The following is a 17,009-nucleotide window of genomic DNA, read 5'->3' on the forward strand; positions in this document are numbered from 1 at the left end:
CGTCTTTCATCCGCCGCTGCGCTCCGCGTTCGCTCTTTCATCCTTTGATGCGCTCAATCGCCGAGGGCCGACGCCGACGCTAAACGCGGGAACGCCTGCGCTCTCAAATGCGTCAAGTACGACTTGCGCACAAGCCACGGAGATGATAGCTTCGAATCGTTGTTCGAACTGGTGGCGGAGTCATTAGAAAAAGCATAAATCCTCATCCTTGTAGGCCTTCCACCTAGCGCAAGTGCGCTATTGATCTAACTGAATTGCTCAGAGTAAAATGTGTCAGAAAATTTGTAAAATACAGCTTGCGCACAAGCTGCAGACATGGTAGCGTCGTATTGTAATTCGAATATATGAAAAACATAATTCTGCTACGCGGAAGCTCAAACACAAAGCCTTCCAGCTGCCGTTTGTTCTTGCGTGGGCAAAATTGCGCGAACGCGGACACAAAAAATCCCGCTGTTAAAAAACAGACTGAGCAGCCTTGCCAGTGCCTTAGAAGGACAAGAATAGTACGAGATGGTAGCTCCAAAACACAGTAAATGTGCGGGCACCTAGATTCCCAGCGTGAACGATACCATAGGCTTATGAGCTGGTACTCTCGTACTTCTGCAAAGGCGTGGATGACGAATAAGCGAGTTTCTGATCCTGAGGTACTGCGGCTGGCTCGTATGTCCAGCAGGAGGCAAAATGGCAGCTCTTTTATGGAAAAGGTTATAATAGAAGACGGCACAGAGAGTGGTACGAGGCGAGATATCGAAAGAATATTTTGAAACTGGTTCTCAGACGCATTCTCATCGTAAAACATTTCAATACATAATTAAGTCCTGCATGAAAAAATTTTGGGATTTTTTCATAACCTAGCCCAAGTGGAAAGGAAAGAAGGCAAGAATTTAATGCCTCCAACAAACCTGCAAGAAGTTTTTGATGTTATCAGAGTTACGAACAGCGAATCAGCAACCGGCACAGACGGCCTACCAATCGAATTTGATCGGACCTGGGGCGCTATAACGTAAAACTATTCCAAACTTTTCTATTCCAATTCTGCTATCAGCCATCCACGATTGCTCAAAATCTTTTTTCGACCACCCCCACTTCACCTGTCTGTCACGCGACGTCACGAAAACCGCTATACCTCCCCATCTGATGTTATGTGTACAGACTGATTATGCATGATTTGACGAAAAAAAGAAAAACAGATGTTTCTGATTCGACCCCTTTTCGCCATTAGCCCTCGGCTATTGGTAAAAAGTTTTCGGGCTGCACCCACTTCAATTGCCTGTCACGCGACGTCACAAAACCGCAAAAACTCACCGCGTCAAAGTGACGTGTACGCGATAAAGATGCATTAATATGCCGAACAAAACTGAATTTGCTTCGGAATAGCCGCATGCTGCCCCGCTCCGAAAGGAATAGAAGATGGCTGCCGCCGATCACTCAGACGCTGGCTACTCGCACCTGCCGGTGAGCATGGGTGTATTTGCGTATAATAACGCTTCTTGCGTGGCCGTGTAACGTTTTCGAGCACTTTCGGCACGTTTACCCCCTCGTTCTGCCAACTCTTCTTTGCTGAGGGTCCGTTTTAGCGTCATTCTTGAGCTTCCGTTGCATGCCGCCGCGATTTTCGACCAGCCACCGCAAGCTAAGTAAGGGAAAGCCGACCAATCGTAGCCGCCGGCACCACATTCTTCATCCGGTTATCGAATTTCAGTGCAGTGGCTCGGCCCCATCGAATCCCTCTCCACTTGAGCCTTCTGCTCGCCTCTTGTCAGCCAATAAGATACGACAAGCCGCTCAGTGTAGGCAACGTTATTCGTTTTTCAAGCAAACAAAAGTGACCTCCTATGAACGAGGAGAGCGTTTGATTGGTCTGCTTAGACAACCCTGCGGGTGACCGCCCGGTGCTTGCGTTGGTGGTTACGCAAATTTGACGTAAGGAGATTGGAATAGAAGCATATTGGAATAGTTTTACGTTATAGGGCCCCTGCTGGCCAGAAGTAAGCGCTGCCTTGGTATCTCTTCTTAACGAAATTTTTGCACGTGAATGTATTCCTAAACTGTTTTCTCAGGGCCGCGTGATGCTCTTGCCAAAGCCAGACTCTAATCTTGAAGAACCATTATCCTGGAGGCCTATAACCCTGCTCAACTTTGACAATAAGATATTGTCAAACTTTCTTGTTAATCGCATGAAAGTATCATTGCCGAAAATGATCAAAGTACATCAAAAATGTTCCGTGCCTGGTTGGGGTATATTTTCATCTCCCAACTTAACACGTGATACCATAAAATACACAAGAGCGCGTGAAGCTTAAGGAGCGTTGGTAACCTCGGAAAATGCTGAAGCGTTCTACCGCTTAGAACACCAGTATATATTTGAGGTGCCACAAAGCTATAACTTCCCCAAAGTGTTTGTAAGCATGCTGTGCATCTTGTACTCGGGAACAATGGCTGGGCTATTACTTAATAGCCATTTGGCACCTAGCGTTGATGTGACAAGGGGAATGTGGCAGAGCTTTCCTTTGTAACCTGTATTCGTGCTTGCGATTGACTCGTTGTTAAAGCGCTTTAGTGAGGGCCCGTTTATAAGAGGACTTTCTATGCAGCGAACAGGGGCGCTATAACGTAAAACTATTTTAATGTGTCTTTATTCCAAACTCCTGACGTCAAACTTGCGTAACCGCCGACGCAATCATCGGGCGGTCACCCGCAGGGTTGTCTCAACAGACCAATCAAACGCTCTCCTCCTTCATAGGAGATCAGTTTTGTTTGCTTGAAAAACGAATAACATTGCCTGCACTGAGCGGCTTGTCTCATCTAATTGGCTCACAAGAGGAGAGGAGCACGCTCAAGTGGAGAGGGATTCAATGAGGCCGAGCAACTGCACTAACAATCGATAACCGGGTAAAGAGGGTGGTGCCGGCGTCTGCGATTGGTCCGCTTTACCTTACATAGCTTGCGTTGGCTCGTCGTCAATGGCGGCGGCATGCAACGGAAGCTTAAGAATGACACTAAAACGGAACCTCAGCAAAGGAGAGTTGGCAGAACGAGGTCGTAAACGTGCCGGAAGGACTCGATAACGTTGCACGGCCACGCAAAAAGTTTTATTACACGCAAATAAGCCCATGCTCTCTGGCAAGTGCGAGTAGCCAGTGTCTGAGCGATCGGTGGCAGCCATCTTTTATTGCTTTCAGAACGGAGCAGCCTGCGGCTATTTGAATGAATGAATTTATTTCCATAAATATGCAAGTTTATGGAGGATATAAGGAAAAAAGTTACAAAAGAGCAACTTGACTAGTCCTTAATCCTTCTCGTGACAGCAGCAGCAGTAAACAAACACATGGCAAAAAAAACAAAAAAAAAAAGAAAACAGTAAACGTTCTCATACAAGTGTACATACAGCAGATAGCAATAGAAAAAATACATAACTCAATAAAAAGAAGCCTACTTATACAGACATTAAAGGCTAATAGGCACCAAAGTAATTTATTAACTTGTTTTTACTGCAAGAAAAGACATCAATACCATCGTTCATTAACTTATTTAATAAATGCGGTAAAGTATATGAGAGCTATTCAGAATAAAATTCAGTTTGTTCAGCATATTAATGCATCTTTAACGCGTACACGTCACTTTGACGCCGTGAGTTTTTGCTGTTTTGTGACGTCGCATGACAGGCAGGTAATGTGGGTGCAGCCTGAAAACTGTTGACCAATAGCCGAAGGCTAATGGCGAAAAGGCGTCGAATCAGAAATAACTGTTTTTCTTGCGTTCGGTCAAATAACGCATAGTCAGTGTGTACACGTCATATCAGATAGGGAGCTATCGCGGTTTTCGTGACGTCGCGTGACAGACAGGTGAAGGGGGGTGGCCCAAAAAGGTTTTTGACCAATTGCTGAGGGCTGACTGCAGAATTGGAATAGAAAAGTTTGGAATAGCTTTACGTTATAGCGTCCCAGGATGCATAAAAGTATCAGCGTATGCTGATGACATTACTTTGTTGTTACGAGATAGGGAAGTCGTGTTAGGTTATCCATATCTCGACTCAATCGTTGACAACACACCTTCGGAAGATCAGATATATGTATTCTCGGTTTCTACAGCCGTTCATTACACACTGCGACTTCCCCTTGTTGTTGACACGCCATATAGCACTGGTGCGCCTTCCAGTAAGTGAAGTTTCCAAAGTCAGCATTGTCAGAAAATTCGTCAAGTAAGATGCATACATTGGCTAGACATGTGGTAACGTTGACTTGTAATGTAAACGTTTCACAAAAACTCTTCCGCTCGCTTGGGAACTAGAAGACTGTCGTTAGTTTCATACGACGTGATGGATCTTGAGCGCTGTGTGACCCGCGTACCGTTGTTGCAGTAAAAATTTTGTACAAAGTAATAATTCCACATGTTTCCAAATTTCATTAATCGCTGTGTTCAAAATATTTATTTAGTGTACGGTGTATTCCTACATGATGTATACTAGGGTGGGCTAACATAAAATTATTCCAATCTGCTTCTATTTAATTTCTGCCATTAGCCCTTGACGATTGGCCAGAAATTCCCGGATCATGCCCACTTCAGCTGTCTGACACGCGTCACCGAAAACTGCGAAAAAATATCCCGTCATGTACACACGATAACGCATGATTAGGGCGAACAAAATAATAACAATTCATTCCGATTATATGCGTTTTTCGTCCTTAGTCCTCCACTATTGGCCAGATTTCTCAGGCTGCGCTCAATTCTCCCATCTGTTGCGTGACGTCACAAAACCGCAAAAAAGAAACTTAACCACGTTACGGTGAGCGTCGGCACTAAAGGCCCGTTTATAGTCCGACGTAACGCCCGCGCGCGCACACGCTACGTCACGTCGGCGAAAACGACCCCTCTATAGTCGGGCGCATAGAGTTTCTCACTATATTACCTAGAGGGAAATCTGGCGCTGCTGCGCTGTGGTATGCATGGGAATGCCGGTATAGTGTGACTTCGGATTGGCATCGTTTTCGTAGAGACAGGACACCTTGAAGACGCGCTTGGCAAGTACAGTTCCGTCTGTCACAATGATTCATTTTCTACTAGAACAGCACGTGAAAAGCTGTTTTATCTTTATTATTACGCGAAAACATGTTTTGTTTAACTATGAAAACTTGTTATTGTGTGTACGATTACATGTTACGTAAAAAGTATCAGCGGGCCGCTAAAGTTGGAGGACAGACGACAAGGTTCGCGCTCGCTTTGAAACAGTTGGTCGTCTGTTCTTGCTTTTCTTCGCTTGGTCATGCATTGTGGGTGAGTAAAGATGTAATATGCGTGAACGGAAACATTTTATGAAGATTTTACTTTGAGAACGCGTTATTTGCGTAGCGATATCCCCGTTTTAGACGAAGCCTCTTACAACACCAGCCAACACGAGCCTCGCAGACACATATACCGTCATTCCCATGACGGCACGGTGCCCCCTTAAGAAACTCACATAGACGGTGGCGCCAGATTACCCTCTAGGTGTTATAGTGAGAAACTCTATGCTATGCTCTATGCGTAAAGCCCCTGCATCTATGCGCCACCGCCGCTTTTAGTCGGGCGCACCGGCGCAGCCAACGTAACCGGCGGCTTCCGACGCGCCCCGACGGGCCCGGCGCCGATATGGCTCCTGAGGGCCGATTTACGCTCGAGCCGCCCATCGCCGCAAGCCGCACCGCACGCTTCCGGTCGCGCGAAAAATTGCACGTATCCAGCACTTGTGCACAAATTACCATTTACACTGTGTGCGCAGTGTATACCTTACACATTGTAAACCGAAATTTGTGCTCAAGTGTTTGATACGTGCAATCTTTCGCGCGACCGCACGCGTGCGGTGCAGCTTGCGGCGATGGGCGGCTCGAGCGTAAATCGCCCCTGAGCCATTCGCTCGTCGGAGTCGGCGGAACTCTCGCACCACAATGCATTGCGCGCGAAGAAAAAGGCGCCAACTCCGCAGACGGCTTTTGCGAACGGCACGCGACTTGGCGAACGTTCTGCGCATGCCCCGAAGATAGCAGCCGAGGGCGCGCGCGTTGAAGTATAGAGGGGATGGCATCTCGGCTGGCGCAGCGCAACCGTCGTAGCGTGACTGACCGCGAACGACGCTCGTCCGCGCGCCGATAACGTCTGACTATAAACGTGCCTTAAAGATTCATTCATATGCCGAACAAAACTGAATTCTTTTTTTTTTTTTATTGCCGGAGGCTGCTCCGTTCCGAAGGGAAAAGACGATGACTGGTCTCAGATTACTCTGGCACTGGCCTCTAGGAGCTGCCGGCGAGAACGAATTTCTTCCCGGATAAGAAAAAAATTCCGTGGCAGTATAATGCTGCCGAGCCCTTTCAGCATGTATACGACATCGCTTTGCAACTGTTCTTCGCTGAGGATCCGTTTTAGTGGCATATTTGACTCCCAGTTGCACGCCTCCGTGCTTTTCGACCAGCCACCGCAAGCTCGGGAAGGGCAAGCGGAGCAATCGCAGATTCCGGCGCCACTGTCCTCACCCGGTCACTACTTTAAAGGGACACTAAAGCGAAATAATAAATCAGTTGAGACTAATAAAAGCATTGTTTGAGAACCCAGCAGACAGTCGTTTCAAAATAATAGTTTAATTATTAGATGAGAAAATGAAGGTCGAAGTATGAGTATTTGAATTTCGCGCCGGAAACCACGACGCCAGCACGTCAGTGTGACGTCAGGGATTCCAAAGTATGTTTTCGCGTTTAGGCCGCGTTGGCTGAGTAAAGGTTCTCGAAACTTGCCATGTATAATAGTTGGTTCCTTTAGAACACAATGTAGTAAATCTGTACCGCCATATAATTAAGTAGGCCCTAGAAGATGCCATCAAAATCCATGGCGTCAAGGCGACCAGGTACGGAACTTCAAGGAGGCGATGAAGGCAGAAAGCTGGGCTAGTTGGTGTGTCATCATTAATCAAAAGACTAGCGCAAATAACAGGGACACAGACAGAGAAGACGATTAGCGCTCGCCCTGTCGTCTTCTCTGTCTGTGTCCCTGTTATTTGCGCTAGTCTTTTTATTAATTCAAGGAGGCGTTACCACCCGTCTTTCGTCCTTGCTCTTTTTGTGGTTTACCAAGCGTCTTATCGTGGTAAGAGTGGTGGTTTTGATTTCATAGAAAGGTAATTTACTGATGCAGAAGAAATCATTTTTTTTTAGTGTCCGTTTAATTGCGCTAGCCCGTCCCCCCTGCAACCCTTTCCCATTTTACGTGCTCCTCCCCTCTTTTCGGCCAGTTATATAAGAAACACCCGTGAATGTATGCAATGCTGTCCGCTTTGAAAGCAAACAAAAGCGACCTCCCATAAACGAGAGCGCTTGATTGGGCTTTTCAAACAAGCTGCGGGTCACAACCCGATGCTTGCGTCGGCGATTAAGTACATCTGACATCAGGAGATCGGAATAAAATCGAAATGTAATAGCCTTACAATGTATGGCCCGGGTTTGTAGACGCTCAACATGATCCACGCATCTTGTATTAATGTTTTGATCACATAACAGGTGGTATCAAAAAGTTTCGAGACTGACACTGCTTTGGAAACAAGCATTAATGTGTGTCCTCTCATACACTGCCACCTTCCAAATAGCCCCTTTGCACAGCAATACGGCGCACGGAGCACTTTTTTCCATCCTTTCGAACATGTCCTAGAAGTGTTCGAAGACCTTCCGCCATTCATGCTTCATTTCAGCAATTGGGTCAAAACCGCAAGATTAACTGGATTTTCATAAGCACACGTTCTTAAATTTTGGGAAGAGAGTGAAATTAGCGGGAGCCAATTCTGGCGATTAAGGTGAGCGTTGAGGAGAAACATTGTTCCTTCGGGCGAGATGCTCGCGTATGCGGAGTGCTCAGTTGCAGGGTGCCTTATCGCCGTGCAGCAACTAAAGCAGCATCTGGCCATTGGGCATAAATTGCTTATGCACAATGTCACAACAGTCAAAAAAGGCGGTGAGCATGTACTTTCATCGAGCTTATCCGGCCTTTGTTTTGGTCGTAGAGACGTTGGGCTTTTCCGCTGCGACGACTATTGCGTGTTCCCAGGATGGTAACCGTAAAGCAAGGTGCTACGCAATACAAACGTGGACGAGAAGAGCACAAGGGTGGGCGCTCACCTTGCTTATAACGATGAACGACCGACTCGCCCAATAACGTGCACTATTCGTAACCGTAAACTTAAGTTTCCTTTCTAGTGACGATCCTCGACGTGAAAGACGGGTTATTTGACAGGTTTGCTTCCGCTTATTTCTTCGTCCCATTCCCAACAACAACAAAAAAAGAAAGCCCATCTGAACGGCCGCCATTTTGACACGATTGCCGAAATCAAGCGAGAACCGCAGAAGGGGTTCGACCTGTTCCAAAAGGAGTTCAAGGACATATTTGCAAAGTGGCATATGTAGGAACGCTGGGAACGCTATGTTGCTGTGCTGGGGAACTATTTCTGTTGTGACAGCGTTCCAAGCCGCATAATTAAATTACTTCTTTGTGGTCTGATCCCAAAGAGGATGCAGTCTAACAGAGCATCTCAAATCGTTAGCTGTCACGAGGGAAGACAGCCAGAAACCGCCACATGACGCACGCGCCAAATGTCTCACGGAGCTACCTACTTGGCAAGAGAGAAATATGTGCATGCGAGTGTGCCCTAGTGACAACGAAAACGTATGAAAAGCGAGCGTCGGACTGCTGTGCTGGGGACAGGCTCCATTCCATCCATGGGGCGCTTGAATTTCTTCTTTACATAAGAGGCGCGAAGCGAAGTGAGAACCTGCCTACCGCAAAGTGTCTGCATGGGATGAGTCAAAGAATGCTTCGCATTACAGAAAGTCGCAGTTTCGTGCCAAAGGCGAGACATCGACTGCGATAGCAAATTAGTAGACAGCTATACGAAGTAAGGATAGTAACATTATCGGTTGTATAAACTCGTAAACATTCGCTTACCAACTAAACTAACAAGCATGGTGTCACGTACGCACAGGAATATGTAAAGACATCTCAGTCGGCGAGCGCGGACGCTCGCGGTCAAAAAGCTGGAGTGCGGAAGAGCGGCAGCAGCAGCGAGCGAATTGACCGTCGTGCTGCCCCTTGCTTCGACGCGAATTGAGCGGCAAGAACAAAGCGTACGCGAAGCTATGAGATCTCTGCGCACCTGGACTCTCTACTCATCGCAGATCGCTTTCAAGATAGGGCCCGCGCGGACGAGCTCAGCCGCGCCATACGCATTAGCAGCCGGAGCAGAACGCCTCCCACTCCCTTCCCCTCGGTGCCGCCTTCCTTCCCTTGCGCGCGCGAGATCAAGCCACCATCCTCGGTTTACCCTCTCACGCTTTCACTCATACCTACAGCGCATACGGCCCGCGGCCACAGTGTTATCGCACTTCCTTTATGCGAAACATCACGGCAGCACGAACGCCGACGGCGACTATGATGGTGCAAATGCGCCTGGAGTGTCCATACAATTGCTATTGCAATCCAAAAAAAATCGCAGTTTAGCCCGAAAGGTGAAGCACCGGTGGCGATAGCAAATTAGTAGATAGCTATACGATGTAAGGATAGTAGTTTTATCGGCAGTAGAAACTTATCAACATTCGCTTGCTAAGTAAATGAACAATGATAGAATATTATTGCGACATCATCGAGAGATGCTCAAGAGACGAGCCGCCTCGAGAACGATGATGAAGTGGGTCTGTGCCCTTGGCGCGAGCGAGGGTCGGCCCGGCTGTCTGGCTCCAGTGTAAATAGCCTGTAAATAGCCTCTTTCGTCTGTGTCTTTCCACGCGTAACAATATGTAAGCGCGAGTGAACGGGGACAACGCCGTCTCTGTGTATATGTTTCTTTCTACGTCCTCGTTCAGTCGCGCTTACACATTCTATCATGAATTAATACCAACTAGCCCGCCAACATGTCAGTTATATTTATATTTAACAGGCATAGTTTATATTTAATCACACATTGCGAACCACGGGGGCCCGAAAAAAACATGATCTGAATTTGCATCTATCTCCTGCAACTATAAAATCTCAAGATGATACAGGGACAAAAAGCAATTAGTGCCCCACAGTGGTCCCTGATCCCGCCCAGTAGCCGCAGTACAGCGTACATAAATACGCACATTTGCTACAAAGAATTTGAATAATTCAACAAAGAATTGTACTTGCTGTTTAATACTACAACATAAATGTATCTCTAGTTTATGTAATAGTATTGCCGAGCTTATACGCAGCGACGTACGATCAACACAAATTACTTGCAATATTCACGCAAAAAAAATTTACTCGCTATCCCGGCCCTGCTACAATGGACGTCCAGCCAAGCTGTTGAAAACCACCACAACATCTGCTGAGGGGAGTATGCAATGCCTTATTGCTTTATAATACGGCCCCCTCCCCTCCGCCCCCCTCAATTTCCGCTAGATTTGATAACTGTTGAGTTCACAGTTCTTCCAGGGCAACGGGATAACTTCTTTGTACGCAAAACACACTCATAAAGCTCTGGATAGCTTACATGCGTAACTTACAAAAGAAAAAATTTCATTAGTTCTCTATATTGGAAGTTCACCTACATATTGCCGTAACGCGCCCTTTATTTTCGCCAAATATAAGCAAAATATCTTGTTTAGTTCGCCGAGGACATCGCTGAAACTAAGGCGGAACGTGTTATGGCGCCTGGAAATAAGGAAAGAATAACGACGGCTTATTAGTTGCAACGCTTCTTACCGGACCAGGAAGGTAAAAATATTGTCATACATTGCAGTTAGCGTGTCCTCCGTCCTCTTTCCACAAAATATAAGCCTGTTGTAACAGTTACGTCGAGACACTGAGAAGCTTAGCTAATAACGGCCATATATAAAAATTTTTTTGCAAAGGGTGTGTTTTATCTAACCGTATTTAACTTCGCACAGAGACTTTCCATAGTGTACCACCAATTTTCACTAAATTTGATCTTGGCGGCTTCTATAGTTCTGCCAGGACAGCGGGCCATGGGCCACTTGCATACGTATTCTACTGTAAGATCCGCATTTAACCCACCCATTTGGAACATTGCCTACACATTACCCATACCATTCCCTTAATTTTCCGCAGATATAAACAAAATGCCTTGCTTAGCTTATCGAGGACATCGGAGAAACAAACTGCGAATCTCGTAATATCCCCTTCAGTCACGGCGTACACGTTTATGAAGGCGACTTATTTTCGCCATTACATACACGCAGAGTGCCTCGAACGGCCAGTCACAGGACAATTTTGCGTGCATTTGCGGGCTTCTTTCACGCTCGGAAAAACTTTTATGTAGCACGTACTGAGCAACAGAAAGCTGTATCAGGAATTTCTCATGTCACTCTACAATTTTCTCATTCACACTTTTCATCTAATTATAGTATCTGAGAAGTTGATTAATTAATCAACTTCTATTATATTTAGGCGGATTGAAAAAATAGTTTTGGCATCTCCAAGCGATGGCAAACATTACCTTGCTTCTGTCCAGCTACGTGGCGTTCGAATATTTTTGAACTATGGCTAAAATTAGCTGGGACACCCTGTACATGGCGTTGGCCATCCGTTCACCATGCGGAACGCTCTAGTCACATCGAGGCCATGCGCTTGGCATGGCCGTAGCCATGCGCCTTTAAAACAGTCGAAACGCAATGCTGAAACCGTTCTTCAAAAAACGTGCACTCCGAACTCTCCGAATTATAGCTCATGTTTCGTGCTTCCACACTACTGCGCCGCTTTTCGCCAAGTTTAACATTATCAGGGTTACTGGCACTTATGAAATTGGTTTATTGTTTTGTAGTCTTCCTTTTGCTAAAATAAATTCTGATTGTTCTTGAAGTTGCTGCGAGGGCTACAGCGACAGCTAAGCGAAACGCGTACCCCCCGCCAGGATTGCCGACTAGTACCACGTCAGTGTGTGCGTACTATTTGTTGCAATATTGAACATATGGTGTTCCTTCGCTGTTCATTAAATATGAAAAGAAAGACAGTGATATTGCCGCATGTATGCGGACAGGGATGTGACAGCGTTTCTGTCAGTAAATATTATACCATGTCTTGCTTTGCTCCGTTCTTTTTTTTTTTTTTTCACGTGAGCCCGCATGCGAGAATTTGTGTATGGTTTCTCGCTTACGCTATACATAGTCTACAATTTCGTGGTATTCTGTCTTTGATGTACTTAATGAGTCTATTATTTGTTTCGGCGGGGTATGAAGTGGTACCATGCCTCATTTTTTTCTCGTCTCTACTTGTAACTGGCGTTGTTTTGTTAACGCAACTTAATTCTGATACGCTCGGAACATTTTACAGAATGTGCATTATAATATACACTGTTTCTCTTCCTGCGCGCTGACTTTTGCATTGCCGTGAGGGGCCTTCAGGCACTTTCAAGCTACTCACAACAGCTTTTCCCCCTGGACGCCCAACAAAATACGATTTTCCCTTCTGGACGACGGACGACCATATTATATAGTGTTCCCGCGCGATATAGTTAAAAATGGAGGAGGTTGTACGTGTCTCTCGCATGCCTTGGTTGGTTGAACACGCTGGAATCAATGTACTCATTATTACCTGGGCCAGAGCTTGCATGGCAGCTACCAAGGTCGCGTGAGAGATCTGAATTTCGTCTGGGAAGTCACCCATGCGGTAGCTTCGGTACAGCGTCACCTCCTCTTCGCGACGAGCATGCCGTTCTCGTCCAAGGACATCGGAACGTGTTATGAAAAAACAGCACACGCTTAGTACAGTATAGGTCTATTCGATTCAGCCAAGTTCCTCTGCACCTTCTGCACCTATTCACGGCGCGCTGCACCTAGGCCTTCGATTTCCCGGGGTGCAGCGGTGCACCTTGCACCTCCGTGCACGATTGAACGGTGTGCAAGGCTAGGTGCCGCCTCGGTGCGGCGCACCCTTGAACCTTGCAGCGAGTGGCCGCTGCCCGGCACACCATAACTGGCACCCCCTGCACCTTTTCGTTTGTGGTGCCATGCACCTTTTTCTGAATCGAACAAACCTTATGCGTGCACAGACTTTGTACCAGCGGCGATGACTGCGCAGGCTGCCGACCTGCACCGTCGCGCGTTCCCCGGCTGGCCCCTCAACGACTCGCTGCTGCACCGTCACGGCGAGTACTCGTTCCCGGTGCAGTACGACTACTGGTGGAACTCGGTGTACCTGCACCTGGCCGTGGCGACGCCACCCATGCTCTACACGGACGCGCCCGCTTCGGTGAACTACGCGGCCTTCGGCACGGTCATCGCCAGGCAGCTGGTCAGGGTCTTCGACCCGCTGGTGGGTGTCCTCCTCCGCCGCGCTTGCCCGAGACCCCGCGGGTGCGCGTAACCATGAAGGTCGTGTGTGCGCACCGTGTACACGCTCGTGGGGGGCCATAACGTATTGCTGGCCCCTTCCATCCGGTTCCGGCATTTCAGCGGGCCATTTCGATTGGCCGTCTCGTATGCCGTCCAGGAATGCCCGAGCGCGACGCTCCATGCGCAACGCTCATTGGTTGAAAGCACCGCCTTGTATGGGCAGTCAGGGACAGTCAGGGACGGATGATAGAAGAGTGCTATGATGATAGAAGCGGTGCTATTGGAAGAATTAGAGGGCAGTAAATGGGATATAATAGGACTCAGTGAAGTTAGGAGGCCAAAAGAAGCATATACAGTGCTAAAGAGCGGGTACGTCCTGTGCTACCGGGGCTTAGTGGAGAGACGAGAACTAGGAGTCGGATTCCTGATTAATAAGAATATAGCTGGTAACATACAGGAATTCTATAGCATCAACGAGAGAGTGGTAGGTCCTGTTGTGAAACTTATTAAGAGGTACAAAACGAAGGTTGTACAGGTCTACGCCCCTACATCCAGTCATGATGACGAGGAAGTAGAAAGCTTCTATGAAGACGTGGAATCGGCGATGGGTAGAGTGAAAACAAAATACACTATACTGATAGGCGACTTCAATACCAAGTTAGGCAACAAGCGGGCTGGAGACAAGTCAGTGGGGGAATATGGCATAGGCTCTAGGAATAGCAGGGGATAGTTACTAGCAGAATTTGCAAAACAGAATAATATGCGGATAATGAATACCTTCTTCCGCAAGCGGGATAGCCGAAAGTGGACGTTGAGGAGCCCGAACGACGAGACTAGAAATGAAATAGACTTCATACTCTGCGCTAACTTTGGCATCATACAAGATGTGGACGTGCTCAGCAAGGTGCGCTGCAGTGGCCATAGAATGGTAAGAACTCGAATTAGCCTATACCTGAGGAGGGAACGTAAGAAACTGGTACATAAGAAGCCGATCAATGAGTTAGCGGTAAGAGGGAAAATAGAGGAATTCCAGATCAAGCTACAGAACAGGTATTCGGCTTTGACTCAGGAAGAGGACCTTAGTGTTGAAGCAATGAACGACTATCTCATGGGAACCATTAAGGAGTGCGCAATAGAAGTCGGTGGTAACTCCGTTAGACAGGAAACCACTAAGCTATCGCAGGAGACGAAAGATCTGATCAAGAAACGCCAATGTATGAAAGCCTCTAACCCTACAACTAGAATAGAACTGGCAGAACTTTCTAAGTTAATCAACAAGCGTAAGACAGCGGACATCAGGAACTATAATATGGATAGAATTGAACAGGCTCTCAGGAACGGAGGAAGCCTAAAAACAGTGAAGAAGAAACTAGGAATAGGCAAGAATCAGATGTGTGCGTTAAGAGACAAAGCCGGCAATATCGTTACTAATATGGATGAGATAGTTCAAGTGGCTGAGGAGTTCTATAGAGATTTATACAGTACCAGTGGCACCCACGACGATAGTGGAAGAGAGAATAGTCAAGAGGAATTCGAAATCCCACAGGTAACGTCGGAAGAAGTAAAGAAAGCCTTAGGAGCTATGCAAAGGGGGAAGGCAGCTGCGGAGGATCAGGTAACAGCAGATTTGTTGAAGGATGGTGGGCAGATTGTTCTAGAGAAACTGCCCACCCTGTATACGCAATGCCTCATGACCTCGAGCGTACCGGAATCTTGGAAGAACGCTAACATAATCCTAATCCATAAGAAAGGGGACGCCAAAGACTTGAAAAATTATAGACCGATCAGCTTACTGTCAGTTGCCTACAAACTATTTTCTAAGGTTATCGCAAATAGACTCGGGAATACCTTCGACTTCTGTCAACCAAAGGACTAGGCAGGATTCCGTAAAGGCTACTCAACAATAGACCATACTCACACTATCAATCAGCTGATAGAGAAATGAGCAAAATATAACCAGCCCTTACATATAGCTTTCATTCATTACGAGATAGCGTTTGATTCAGTCGAAACCTCAGCTGTCATGGAGGCATAGCGGAATCAGGGTGTAGACGAGCCGTATGTAAAAATACTGAAAGATATTTGTAGCGGCTCCACAGCCACCGTAGTCCTCCATAAAGAAAGCAACAAAATCCCAATAAGGAAAGGCGTCAGGCAGGGAGATACGATCTCTCCAATGCTATTCACAGCGTGTTTACAGGAGGTATTCAGACACCAGGATTGGGAAGAATTGGGGATAAGAGTTAATGGAGAATATCTTAGTAACTTGCGATTCGCTGATGATATTGCCTAGCTTAGTAACTCAGGTGACCAAGTGCAATGCATGCTCACTGACCTGGAGAGGCAAAGCAGAAGGGTGGGTCTAAAAATTAATCTGTAGAAAACTAAAGTAATGTTTAACAGTCTTGGAAGAGAACAGCAGTTTACGATAGGTAGTGAGGCACTGGAAGTGGTAAGGGAATACATCTACTTAGGACAGGTAGTGACTGCTCATCCGGATCATGAGACTGAAATAGTCAGAATAATAATAATGGGCTGGGGTGCGTTTGGCAGGCATTCTCAGATCATGAACAGCAGGTTGCCATTATCCCTCAAGAGAAAAGTTTATAACAGCTGTGTCTTACCAGTACTCATGTACGGGGCAGAAACCTGGAGGCTTACGAAAAGGGTTCTACTTAAATTGAGGACGATGCAACGAGCTATGGAAAGAAGAGTGATAGGTGTAACGTTAAGGGATAAGAAAATAGCAGGTTGGGTGAGGGAACAAACGCGAGTTAATGATATCTTAGTTGAAATCAAGAAAAAGAAATGGGCATGGGCAAGACACGTAATGAGGATGGAAGATAACTGATGGTCATTAAGGTTTACGGACTGGATTCCAAGGGAAGGAAAGCGTAGCAGGGGGCGGCCGAAAGTTAGGTGGGTGGATGAGATTAAGAAGTTTGCAGGGACGACATGGCCACAATTAGTACATGACCGGGGTTGTTGGAGAAATAGGGGAGAGGCCTTTGCCCTGCAGTGGGCGTAACCATGATGATGATGATGATGATGATGATGATGATGATGATGAAGAGGGTTCCGCCACGGGGAGGGTGTAACTTGGACACCATCTTTTCTCATGCGGTCTCAGAGGGTGCTATTGTATAGATTCCGCCACGACATCGAATTCTGCAACGATGGTACTTTGAGCCAGTCAGAAAGGCCGTAGCAACGCCGTGTGCCAATAAGACCTTGGGAATGTCCTGAGCGCACTCCCTCTGTGCACACACTTAAAACCCCCGAGATCACGAGCGCTGTTCCATCTCGGAGGCCACGCTTGCTTACACGCTCCACAAAACATCAACATCGCAGAAAGGCTCGTTCCTGGACTCCAACAGAACCGTGAGGAGCTGGATGTCGAGAGCCACGCGCGAAGCGATGCAGAAGAAGATCATGTGCGCTGGCGGCAGAACCAACGTGCTCATGCACGTGGCCGCCGCCCAGGTCGCGTACCGGGCCTTTCGAAAACACCGAGCGGCCGAGCCAAGACGCTACGACGTGAGCAAGGGCATCTCGCTGTCGCCGGACATGCTCTTCTTCGTGACTCTCTGCCGCAGCCTGTGCGGCCGGGGTGAACTGTGTCCCGCGGTGCTGAGCAACATGGCTGCGTTTAGCCGCGCGTTCTCCTGTAAACCCGATGCGCCC

This window comes from Dermacentor variabilis, chromosome 8 (genome assembly GCF_050947875.1).
Source record: "Dermacentor variabilis isolate Ectoservices chromosome 8, ASM5094787v1, whole genome shotgun sequence".
Taxonomy (NCBI): domain Eukaryota; kingdom Metazoa; phylum Arthropoda; class Arachnida; order Ixodida; family Ixodidae; genus Dermacentor; species Dermacentor variabilis.